Source organism: Olea europaea, chromosome 14 (genome assembly GCF_002742605.1).
Source record: "Olea europaea var. sylvestris chromosome 14, O_europaea_v1, whole genome shotgun sequence".
Taxonomy (NCBI): Eukaryota; Viridiplantae; Streptophyta; class Magnoliopsida; order Lamiales; family Oleaceae; genus Olea; species Olea europaea.
In genome coordinates this window covers 6,173,157-6,186,412 of record NC_036250.1, presented here as the reverse complement: position 1 = coordinate 6,186,412, position 13,256 = coordinate 6,173,157, and the positions used below count along the sequence as shown (strand labels likewise).

The following is a 13,256-nucleotide window of genomic DNA, read 5'->3' as shown; positions in this document are numbered from 1 at the left end:
ATCTAACAATGTCCTGTTTCTCTTTTCTGAAATGTCATTCTATTGGGGTGTACCGGGTGCACTCAGTTGAGAAATAATACCATTTTCTATCAGGTAGTTCCTGAATTTTCTCGAGAGATATTCACCACCTCAATCTGATCGAAGTGTCTTAATACTCTTACCCAAATGTTTCTCGACCTCAACCCGTTACTCTTTGATTTTTTAAAAGCATCTGACTTTCGAGTCATTGGGTAGATGTGTCCGAATCTAGAGTAATCATCGTTAAAAGTGATAAAATACTCATAACCCCTTCTCGCATGTGTGTTCTTGGGTCCGCATACATCAAAATAAACTAGTTCTAATACTTCTTTGGCTCGATGTCCTTTTGCTAGAAAGGATCTCTTGGTCATTTTACCCTTCAAACAAGAATCACAAATTGGCAATGGTTCGATCTTAAATGTGTTAAGTGGACCATCTCTAGCCAATCTTTGTATCCTGTTAAAGCTAATATGTCCAAGTCTAAGATGCCATAAATAAGTATCATTAGTATGGTTAGATATTCGTTCATGGTTTGTAGAAGTAACATTTATTTCATTTGTGGCACAATTTAAAATATAAAGACCATTCACCAAATATCCAACACAAGTAGGAGCTTTATTCTTTAAAATATAAAGCACAGAGTTTACTGAATAACCCTATCCTATTAAACAAGAAACAGAAATCAAATTCCACTTCATCCGTAGGACATAATAACAGTCTTTAAGAATTAAACACCTGCCACTATTGAAATAAAAGTAGACTACTCCTACTGCTCTTGCTAAACTATAGCTTCTGTGCCAACAGTAATTTTAAACTGACCTTTACAGAATCTTCTACTCTCCTGAAGCACCTGCATAGACATGCATATATGATTAGTGGCTCCAAAGTCTACAACTCAGGAATTTATAGAATCAACCACCAAACATGACTCAGCAATAAAAAACTCACCAACACCCAGTTTTTTAGCTAGTGCATCAGGCAGTCTTTCTTCCAGTGTCCTTTGCGACCACAGAGGAAACACTTGCCTTTCGACATTCCATCTGATTTGAGCTTTTTGTTGCTTCCTGGCTTCTTGTTAGAACTCTTCCTCTTCTTTCCAATTTGGCCTTTCGACTTTGAGCCAGAGGAGCTAGCAATTGCCGCATGAACATGGCCATCCTTACCCTTGAGACCACTTTCCACATTTTGCAACCAATTCATCAACTCAGTTACTAGTATATTCATCTTGTGCAAGTGATAGTCCACAATAAAATTTAATACCATATCAACTTGAGTTTTCTGATCAATAGTTGCACCCAGATTCTCCGCCACGTTGAAGTGTGCAATCATAGTCAACATATGATCCTTCACAAGCGTTCCGGGTTTCATGCGGATGTTCTGTAAGGTACGAATGGCCTCAAAGCGAGCCCTCCTACTTTGATGTCCAAACATGCCCTTCAGACTTTCTAGTATGTCATAAGAAATTTCCTGACTTTCAAGCTTTTGCTGTAACACGTTTGACATGGATGCCAAAATGTAACAGCGAGCCATCTTGTCAGCAGCGTTCCACTTATCATACGTAGCCCTCTTGGACTTGCCTGTAGTCTCAATAGGTTCCTCGAAACATTCTTCTTCGAGCACAAAATCAAGTTTTTCAGCAATAAGCACAAACATCAAATTACGTTTACAATCCACATAATTATCCCCGAGAAGTTAGTTTTGTTTTAGAATAATGGAAAAAGCGTTGAGAGACATTTTGCAGAAAAATTCAATTTATTGCATATTAAAATTGAGCAGCGAATGACAATTTAGCATATGATACATGAATGCATGTGTAGATCCATCTAACTATAATAATGCAACGATAACTTGATCCCTGTGATCCAACATGCCTCTCTATAGGAAAAGTAAATGTTTCCGCTAATCAAACTGGGACCCTCCCACTTAAACAAATTATATCTGACAACAAATGTCTATATTAAGTCTAGTATCGTTTTATTTGGTCACCAAAATTATAGATGAGAGCCTCTATAGGAGGTTTATAGATAATTTCGATTTGAGTGTACAACCTTTGTCTCAATCTCTAAACACTTGAAAATAATTTCGCTATTTATAGGATGATCATAAATCATATTCTATTTAGACGATTTTATCATAAAGAAATTCAATCAAGCAACTTGAACCACGTGGCCCTCCTATAGGGAGTCCGTTGCATTACCAACATGATGCAAGCGCATTACTTTGCTTATGGATTGACCAAAGGAAATCGTGGGTTTTTATTTAAATAAATACCCTCTCTCACTCAATATTTTAAAATAATGAATTTTAATTGAACCAATTACCAACTATTCATATTAATTAAATTAATATACAGTTTAATTATTATGATTTTTTTATTCAGAAAAATTTAATTTAAATTAAATTAATCAAAGAAAAATTTGTATTAAATGATATACATCATATTCATAGTATTACGAGCGATGTCGTAAATAAATTTATATGTCATGATATCAAGAATGACAATATTTCAAACAACAATTTAAAAAACATTCATAAAGCGATAAAAATAACAATTATTTGTGGCCCCAAAAGACTCAAGAAATAAAAAAAAATTGGACCAAAGTCCAAAACTTAATCTAAATCTCCAACCCAAAATCTCCAAGCATCTAACCATGTCTTCTCCAAAATTAGTAAGGAAGTCTCTGCCACTACACCTGTAATTACTTTCAAAAAATCCCTTTTTTTGGAAAAAAATAAATTACAGATGAATTTGTCTCTTCGTGCAGACATAAAAAATGTCTGCCTGTGCAGACAGTCAACTGTCTGGAAAAAAAAAAATTGATACAAATCATTGAATTTTTTTGTCCTCCATCTTCAAGACTTCTTTTTCAATTTTCAATTAACTTACAAGATCCAAAAATTACAAGAATTACATAGATTCCTATGTCCCGTAGGCTCACAAATTTTGAATCTAATTGTATAAAAAATTAAATCAAGATGATGGAGTCGTAATCCACATGTCTTGTTACAGACTCGAAATAACAAATTACATCAAAGACTGACCACAAATAATTGGTTCACAGTTTAAAATAATCCAATCATTCAATCAACATATAAAATTTTTCTAGACATCGCTCAACTAGAGCATGCAATCAAGATTCAAAAATAAAAAGCACATGAACGATCGAGATTGCTCTGATACCAGTTGTTGGAATGCAGAAGCGAAATTAATCAGAAATTAAAATTTTCTTTAATTCAATAAGTAAGATCGTCTAGATGTTCACGTGTATGTCATATCAAAATAAAAGGATTTGAATTTTTTACCTAAGTTCAATGATCGACCTTTAATTAACTTTGATCCGCGAACTTCTGTCTTCTTTAATTGCAAGAATATTGATGCTTCAAATCTTCAAACCTGATATTCTCCAATGCAAAAACTATACCAGTGTGTGGACATCTTCTTTCAATTAATCCAGAAACTAATTCTTGAATTTTGGACTACAAGAAAATAATATATTTTCTCTCTACAATTTTGAATCTTATGGAATTATGAATGTTGTAGTTTTTTTTTTTATCCATCTAGTCTCCATTTATAGAGAAAAAGATGATAGAATTCTAGTACAAATATAATTCCACATTCAAACAAGAGTTCTAATTAAAACTCAAGTAAGAGTTCTAATTTAAGTCCAATTCTAATTAGTTTACATTTAATTGTATGTGTAGTCCTAGAACTTCAATTACAATTACAATTAAGTTTATAAACAATTACAATTAAGTTTATAACTTTCATAGTAATTACAACCAAGTACAAAACTTTATTGTAATTATAATTAAGCCCAAAACTATTATAATTATCGTAATTAAGTTCCAATACTTTATTGAGCTACCATAGGGATTTGATCGGACATATATTTTCCAAGCTCCAATAATTAGATCATGTTTAGTTGATCCTAGACCATCCAATCTAATTATTAGTCTTTGCTTTTTTCACTAAAGGCAAAAAACTGAACTCTCGAAATATATAAAATCACAGAAACCAATAAATCTGTAATACTTTCCTCTGACTTGTCGTATATGTATTTTATCCCCGTCCGAGATCCGATAATTAGGTACAAGCATAAATGACTGTTTTGCCCTCTAATTATTCTCACTAACTTAAGTTTTTCTTCAACGATCCTGTAAACAAATCACAAGTTGAAATTTACCCTAGTTAAACACTAAGCTCAGATTTTAATCGTTCAACAGAAAATACTCAAGTGGTCACTCTACCCATTTTCAGGGCGTTCTCAACACGAATTCATGTTCTCTACTCCGCTTATTATAAAGTTCCCAACTCATCGAAATATTTGACCAATCAAATTGATCTCACTCACTGATGAATCAAAAAATAATTAAAATCGCGAAAAGATATACATAATCCTGTCAAATGATTCAGATGAAATACACAGCGGTCAAGTGGAATTTAATTCTCTGCAAGGTCATGCTATAGAATTAAATTCGACACGTGATCCATTCAATACACTTCAAGTGTACTAGTATCATCTTTAACTATTTCTGTGATAACGAAAAATCACAAACCGAAATAGTGAATCGGTCAACACTACAACATTCTAGTACAAGGTGTCAACCTTTATACATTGGTTGTGAACAAATTATTTATGATCCAAATTTAAGTTGTGTCTCACTGTACTTCTCAATGCAAGTGCTCAACTCATATTGTCACAAGTGATCACGGGCATTTTAATTTTGCATGTTCAGTAAATAAATACAATAAATAGATTAAACATAATTTTATTCAATATTAAAAAATTATTATTATTAGTTTTACATCAACATAATTATTATACTATATGGGCATACAACCCAACACAAGAAACATTGGTTTTTTCCCTTTTTTGTTGGGGGGGGGGGGGGGGGGGGGGGGACTAGAACCACTTGAAGCAAGCTAGTGCAATTTGGATGGCATTTCTTAACCCTCCCAATGTGTATTTTTGGTCTTTTTCAAGTTTTCTTCCAATTTTACCCTCTCTAAAACAATTTCAATTATACATTAAAAAAAAAATTGCTTATAATAAAAAATAAATAACATTAAAAAATTTACTTATAAGCAAAAAAAAAATTACTTTATAAATAAAATATTTACATATAAGTAAAAAATCACTTATAAAAATTCACTTTTATGTAGCCATTAATTATTTGGCCCCAATTTTCTAACACCCATTTTTGCCCAAACTCATTTCCGATGGGACCCTGATCACTACTACTTTTCGATGCGATTTGTAAACTTACTTTATTGGGGTGTCTTTCAGAAAATAATTTTAAGGTTTCTTGAAGACTGTACATATTTAACCTTCATAACATATTCTACACTTAATAACATCATATACATTAAGATACAAATCCTTAAAGTGATAAAAAAGTAAGAAATCATCCGTATAGTGGGCTAATTGAAGAAGAAGACAACGAGAATCAAAATCATTGAAGAAATTCAAGATTTAAGGGTTGTATTTTTCCTTTTTTATCTATTTTTCTAGGTTATCATCTAGGTTATACATTCGTCAAAAACTCTATATTATTGATTTTCAATCATGTTTGAATAAACACTTTGTGGTTGGCATTAACAACGAAACCTTATGTTTAAAATTAATTTGAAATTGCTAGTTTTTGTTTAATTATTGCTTTCCAGTTTGATTGTTTATTATTCTTTTATTCAGCTGATCATCATTAGAACGTATTTGTAATTTATATTATTATTGAGAGATTTGATATAAATTAGCATCTGGTAATATACGATATAGGGTCCTATAATAGATAGAGATGTCATTATACTATATGAAATTGCTATGGAATGTTTTTCGTGATTTAATGCATACTTATATGTTCACAATTATAATTATGTTCACATATATAGGCATAAAATTAATTGACGTCGAGAGACTATTGACTGATATAGGATCGTTGATTTTCAACCTAGGGCAAGAACTAGCAAGAACGGGCATTAGACAGTCGATTCATGTATTACTACAGTTGCTTTGTGTTCCTAGTGCTTCACGTGATTGAATATTACTCTAAATACTTCACAAATCTATTAGGAAAGCCATTATTATTAGAAACCTTAACTAAGTTATCATTATTCATCTCTTAGAATTTTCTTGACAATAGTCACCGTAAATAAAAAATAAATAAATAAATAAATAAATAACACTCTTCTATATGAGCACCAATGGCAGAAGTTGTCTGATGGTCTTCGTTATTTGAGGTCAACGGATTCTATTATTCTCGTGGTATCAATTCTATTATTGCTGACTTTATGTAGATGAATTATTTGAAGTAACAAGTCTATGAATTTGACAAATGAAGTAAATCAATTGTCATGTACTTTATCACTATCTTACTCCTTACGGGACTCGTAGATTGTTACATAATGTTTGTCTAGTAAAGCTTCTATTCGTTTTAAAACTAATTAAACTTCAATTTAATTACACATTTAATTGGATCATAGAGTTTTATTCACTTTTTCACTACACGTTTCATTGAATCCATAAACTTTTATCAACTTTCAGCAACGTCGCTTAGACCCTAGATATTAGTCCAATAATACCTCAAAACCCAATTTTTTTCGAAAATATTTTTCTCCATTGTGGCCTACATTTGGATCTGATTTTATTTTGGTAAAATTCAACTTTTAACGAAATGAGTGATTAATAAGTAGGTAATACTTGTGGATCTTAAAATATGTGATTAATGTTAATATTTAACTTTAAAAAATAAAATATCAAGAGAAGAAATGAACCGAAACGAAGGTATAGTTTCATAAAAGTAACTAACGACACAGCTATTGGTTGTGTGAAGTAAATACTTTGAACTTGATAGATAATTTTCATTCACTTAAATATTTTTTTATTCAATAATTAGCACAAAATAATTAATAAAAATATTGTATGTCTATCTTTGATCAATAAAGCTCAAGTACGAGAAAATTTTAACAGAATTGATATCGATGTCCATGTGACCAAATCTTATCGGCCTTTTTCTAAATTTTTTTCATCTTCCAAAGGTGTCACGTCAAGTGTTGTATGTCAACAATTTTTGTCCAAAAAATTTGTACTTATGGGAGGGTTGACTAATCTTATAAAATATACTTTTATCTATATATAAATTATGAAACATTTCAGCGAAAGGGGATGTAGCTCAAATGGTAGAGCGCTCGCTTTGCATGCGAGAGGCACGGGGTTCGATCCCCCGCATCTCCATTTGGGATGTGTTTTTTGTAACTTACTATGCCTACCTCCTTATTTGTATTATTTAGTATTGCGATTTCTTTTGTCTTATATGGTAGATCTGGTTTCATATGATTGATTTGGCTGGAATGAATGAAGCACAAATGCACAATCGAAACTCGAATACGTGGAGGAATTTAGAAGTTGCTTAAGTTTGCTGCTAGGGATTGTATTCCTGAGGATAGGAATTCAGTTGTGAGTTGAAGCTAATGTAGGAGGTAATATCATTTTTCCATGTACTTAATTATTGAATTTTTTGAGACTGCTGTAGGTAGGAATTTATCGTATTATATCCATGCGTGTATTTAGATGATTTTTATAACCTTTTTCGTTACAAAACTCTGTGATTTTAGTGATATATAACAATTACATTATATAAATGCACGAGGTTGATTTCTGAAATGCGGTGACCATCACACACAGATGCTCTCCTGAAACTATAAGAGGTTTCATTTTTTTTATTTTGTTTTATCAATGCCTTTTATGATGTCAAGTTCTGATCTGCAAGGCAAGCTACTGGACTTGACTGGTAATTAATATTTTTGGGAAAGGGCTGTGCAGTGTTCCAATTGTTTTATATTAAGTTCAATACCAACTAGAAGATTTTCTGTAATCTTGAATTCTTAAATTACAAAATGAATGGTTTTATTTTGGTACCTGTTCCATTCAAGGTTTCTTTTTATGAGTTATAGTAATAATTTTTTTTTTTTTGGTGGTTTAGTATAATGTTGGAATTATAAGATGTGGTCTATTGTAGTAAAGGGGAACCATCAGTAAAATTTTTGTTGTCAATTATATTTGTTACGCAATGGAAGAATCTCCACAACTTGAAAAAAAAGTCCTAATAGACCTTTATTGATTAATAAAAGTATATATTTTTTAGAGGGCATTTCTCCCAAGCAAAGAGTTGTGAGGTCATGGATTCACAATTGGGGAACAGGCCTCTGAATAAACATTGTCGAGATCTGGCATGTAGCTTCTTTTTTCCGTGATATTTCTTAATTTGTCCCACATTCGCTTCTTTTTTCCAAGACATTTCTTAATTTCTCCCACATTTGGTATTTGCAAAATATTACAACCTATTTGATTATTTTCATTTGACTTTTTGGAGTGATAAGTCTATATACTGTTCTGTTGCTGGCCAATCTGTGTTACTAAACCTGCAAACAATTGTACAAGCGATATTGCCTACATCTGTACTTCAAAAATTGGAGTTTGATATGTATATCATTTAAAAACTATTGCTACCTAGCATCAAGAGATGGTTTGATTGGGTAAGCCAGAAGCCTGTAACAAATACAAGCGACAGCATGGTGTTCCATCATCTGGCTGAGTTTGAGTTGATCTAGGCAAATTGCGTAACTCGTTGAAAAAATTTGGTGGATCTTGCAACAGGCCAAAATGGGCTTCTGGATCACCAATCTGAGAAAGCTTCACATTGGAAAACCCTAGAGATGGCAGTAACTGATCAGGCCAATCACTGTAGAATTAAAAGATAGAGATGGATAGTGTGGTTTCTTGCTTGTTCATGAAGTCTGCTAGTGGGTAGGATTTCATTTGTCTGCAATAGTTTTTAGCACTTTCATGGCATCAGTGTGCGAGAGATAATCTAAAACCCACACTGTATTCTTCTTTGGCTCGGATTCTAACATTTGAAGCTTTTCAAACCAGTCATCTTCTGTCAGGTAAGCTGCCACTCTTCTCACTGATTTTGCTGTCATGATTGGATGTTGATGGTCATCTTTTGAATTTGCTTCTGCCTCCAGAATATTGGTTTTCAATTGCAAAACTTCTGCATAGTCGACCTCAAAAACACTGCTTTCTTTCAAGCAGCTAAGGCGATCGATCTTGTATCCATTCCTGCAGGTAAGTAGATAAATTTGGTTCAGGTTTTGATTTTGAGCTGTACAACATCTTTATTTGCTAAAAAAATATTTTTGTAGGGGTTTGTAGCTTGAATTGTCTATGATGCAAAGCACTTGCCATTTTAAGACATTGGTTAACAAGAGCTACAAGTAGCTCAGTGGGGTCAAATTGAAAGAATCTGCTGGTATATATGTCAAACCTTTAAAAAGCTAAATACAAGGTTGGCAGGGGAGAGGAAGTGTATAAATTTTGTCATTCCCTCTTTGAAGATTATACTATCTGGAAAATTTTGACACTATAGTAGCATGTATGGAAAGAACTTAAAAATGGAGAAAAGATATAGAATGAAAAAGCATTATAAAAGAAATGTTTTTCCATTATAAGGAGCTATAGTAGTAGTTCAAATATATCTACATTTAGAAATTCTTAGTCCTTTTTCTTGTTGAGAATTTTCATTGATCTTAACACTTATTTGAATAAAACATCTGTGTCTAAATTTTATACATCTCCTGAGATACAGGAAATGAAAAGTTCTCTCAGACGTGAAAGACAACGGTCACAGAACACGGTTTGTACTGCTTGTTGATGGTAATTTGGAGAATAGGAATATGTGGGCTTTGAGGCACAGAAAACCATATTTGGAAAATTCAATTTTATTTTTCCTTCTCTTCTCCATATCTCTGCATGGATGGACTTTTTGCCAATTTTGCTTTGAAGTTAAAAGTTTTTGTCTACAGGGTACTTCCCCCCTTTGTTCATTAATCCTCAATCAACTAAAAACATTATGTTCTATCGTACATAAATTAGAATAACAAGTTGCCTTTGGTTGCAGACTACGGCCTAAAATGTTGAATGAATCCAACTGCCTACTGTGTTTGATTGCATGTGCTAAGCCTATTCCAGGAACCTGTAGAATATCTTCTCATATCCCTTGTTCCTCTTTCAATGCTTAAACTTCAGAATTCAAATTATAAATAGAATGCAAATATCTTCTACTCATTATGTTTCCAGAACTGCATTTATTAGTTGATATGCCTAACTTGCCAAAGTATAGTAAACAAGGATAGCCTATTATAATCCATGATCGTGTGAACATATTAGTTCGGATACAAAATCTTAATGACATGATAAAATGCCCCAAATCTTTGATTCTGAAAATAAATGCGACTCAGGAGTTATGACTTTCTTTTTACTTATTATTTTGTTATATTGAGCTTGTCATGGGAAAATACAAAATGGATAAGCCATGTATTGAGAAAGTAGAAAATTGTTTTTTATTGGCCAAAATGAGAACCAAGCACTCATGTTTGACGCTCTCTTATGGCAAGTTTGTTATGCAAATTATTTAAGGCGAATTGGATAGAAGTGGACATAATTAAAGAAAAACTACGTCTAAAATCTTGTTTGTTTTGGTGTGTCATACAGTTTTGGCCATTTAAGTTCAAGTAAGTGTAGCAGATAATACTTTGAATATAACTCGTACTCTTTCCTTGAAGAGATGCAAATATTAGAGTGAAATGTTATGAGCATTGACACTCACTTGCACCTACGAGGACAAGTTGTGATGCTCCACCACCAAAGGAACCGAGAGCTGCTTCAAGCTTCGAATCAAACCAAAGGGTTTGAACAGCAACAATCACTCCCAAAATTTCTCTGGCATTGTTAAGCCGGTCATTCTTAATCTTTTCATAAATGCTTCTCATGCAATTCTCTCCATTTTGTTATACTCTTGTACTTAAATTTATGCTAATCCTTTTAGAGGTTCAAGAAAGATTTTCATAATTTTGACATGTTTCCAATCTATATTCGTTATTTGTCTGAATACATTGTTTGATTTGGATCAACGCATGATGATGAAAATGTATGTTTATCATGAAATAGAACGAGAACACGTGCATTTTTTAAAATTTTTACATAAACATTTAATGCATATTTTTATTAAGTGTTGACATTATGCTTTCGCAGTTGTGGTTCCTAATAAACTAACATCACCTTTTATCTTTTCTTAATCATACAGGATTATGTATACTTTGTAGAAGCACTAAACGGAGTAGATGCCAACATTAATGTCTTCTTCAAAGATGACGTAATTTTATATCTAAAAGACAATCTAACTGAAACATGGAAATAAATTTTTTCGAGAACATGTTTTGGACAATTCCTCTTGATAAATTATATTCGGATTCTATACCAAACATTACAAAAAATGCTTTTGATGGAAGTGAAGCAATCCAACGACAATGAAATGTGGTTCAACGTTGCAAGAAATCTCCTTAGATTTTCAAGTCAAGAATTTTGTTTGGTGACTGAGTTGAAATGTGTCGGAGAAGACAACATAAGCATGTTTAAAATTGGTGAATGTAGACTGAAAAAGATTTACTTTAGCGATATGAAGAGCATGTACAAAAAGGATGTGGAACAAACTTTTCTAAACCATCCCTAGAACGCATCAAATGAGGACGTTATGAAGTTGATGATATTGTACCTTTTAACATCCTTCCTGTATACAACCTCACAGCTCACTGTTGTAAATGAAGCATTACGCACATAGACACGTACCCGCGGGGTCAGGAACAAATGACCAATCTAGGTTCTTGTTGTAAATGTAAATATTTAAAAGCATTATATATAAATGGACTTCATTTATTGATTCAACTAGGACCGATGCTTCCGTTTTCTCATGTGGCACATAGGCATAGGGTGCAAGCAACCTCTTTTATTATATCCTTCCCTCCGCAACGTCCACACATGGTTGTCCCTTTCGTTTTCTCACATGGCACATAAACTTTGTGATTTTTCGATGTTAATGTGTATGTAATATGAAATCCATTTGAAAAAACCTTTTAGATTTTGACCCTATTGTGTGATGATTAAAAGGCAGCTAAGTATGGTAATCTCACAAAGTCAATTCAGATATAAGAATGTATTACATACAGGAATCATACATGAATCGATATATAAAGTACTTCTATATGTAGAATTAAAATGACTATTAATTCTTTGTGATATAAATTATAATCTTGACAATATTTTTCACTTTTGCAATATGCATGTTGGCTGAATTCAGAAGATTAATATTATGAGAATTCGTGATTAAGATGCCGGAATGTTTTTGCATTGAGACCAGCATGATATGAATATCTATGTCATCGTGGGGAGCCCTTTTTCTATTAAATTCTGTTATATGGAAGGTTAGATAATGTAAGGACGTGATATGAAGATATTTAATTTTTCATCCGTTACAAATTCTGGTCTAGGATTTATTTTTGGCAGGTAGTATTTTAAACATTTTTAACCGTCAATCTAGTATTTTTAGTTAGTTAATAATATATTCACATGGTAAGATGTGAATTAATATTTTTTATTAATGCATATATGAATTTTTCCGTACAATAATTCACTCTCAAACGACCTCGACTATGTACGCCAAAGACCAACCTTATCTGCAGAATGCAGCACGAGTTTGGTTGTTGCGTTTAATTCCATCAAGTTTCAGAATCTCGTTAGCAGTAAGCACAATTAGAGCTGTGGGCTCCACTCTCAGCATATTCCAGCTAATCACCCATATTCTCTTTTAAACTTTCTTCGCAATATATAGGGAAAATTTCAACAAGTGGTCTCTAACCTTTTACTTCATTGCAGAATTTACCCTAACTTTCAATTTGTGCCAGAAAAGATCCTCAACTTTTGAAAATTTCGCACATGAGGTCCAAATGAATGGTTTCCATCCATTTGACCGTTAGTTGATCAAGAAATTTGATTTTGACCAAATTTAAAAGGATAAAATGGTAACTTAGCTATTTATTACCTTAAAATAATTAAAATAATTTAAACAAAAAAAGAAAGAAAAGAAAACTGTTCATCCATCGTCTTCACCCCCACCCCCAACTCAGTACATTTTTTCTCGAATTAGTTCATCCATCGTCTTCACCCCCACCCCCAACTCAATACATTTTTTCTCGAATTAACTTTCAATTATGCATTATTTTACTAAAATAATTGTGCATTTTTATACTTTTTAATCACACATTCTAAAAATATACTATAATAGATTCTATTCTACCAAAAAGTGAAACTCAAATGGAGTTAAAGTAGTATTACTTTACACCCAAA

The 13,256-nt window shown here is 32.4% G+C and overlaps 1 non-coding gene and 1 pseudogene across 1 annotated transcript; one reads left to right on the top strand and one right to left on the bottom strand.

Annotated features, from left to right (window-relative positions):
* The first annotated feature begins 7,177 nt into the window (after positions 1 to 7,177).
* Positions 7,178 to 7,250, top strand: TRNAA-UGC. Its single transcript has one exon. It is a non-coding gene; the product is annotated as a tRNA-Ala (tRNA).
* Positions 7,251 to 7,316: 66 nt separating this feature from the next.
* Positions 7,317 to 12,690, bottom strand: LOC111409439 (annotated as a pseudogene).
* Positions 12,691 to 13,256: the final 566 nt, after the last annotated feature.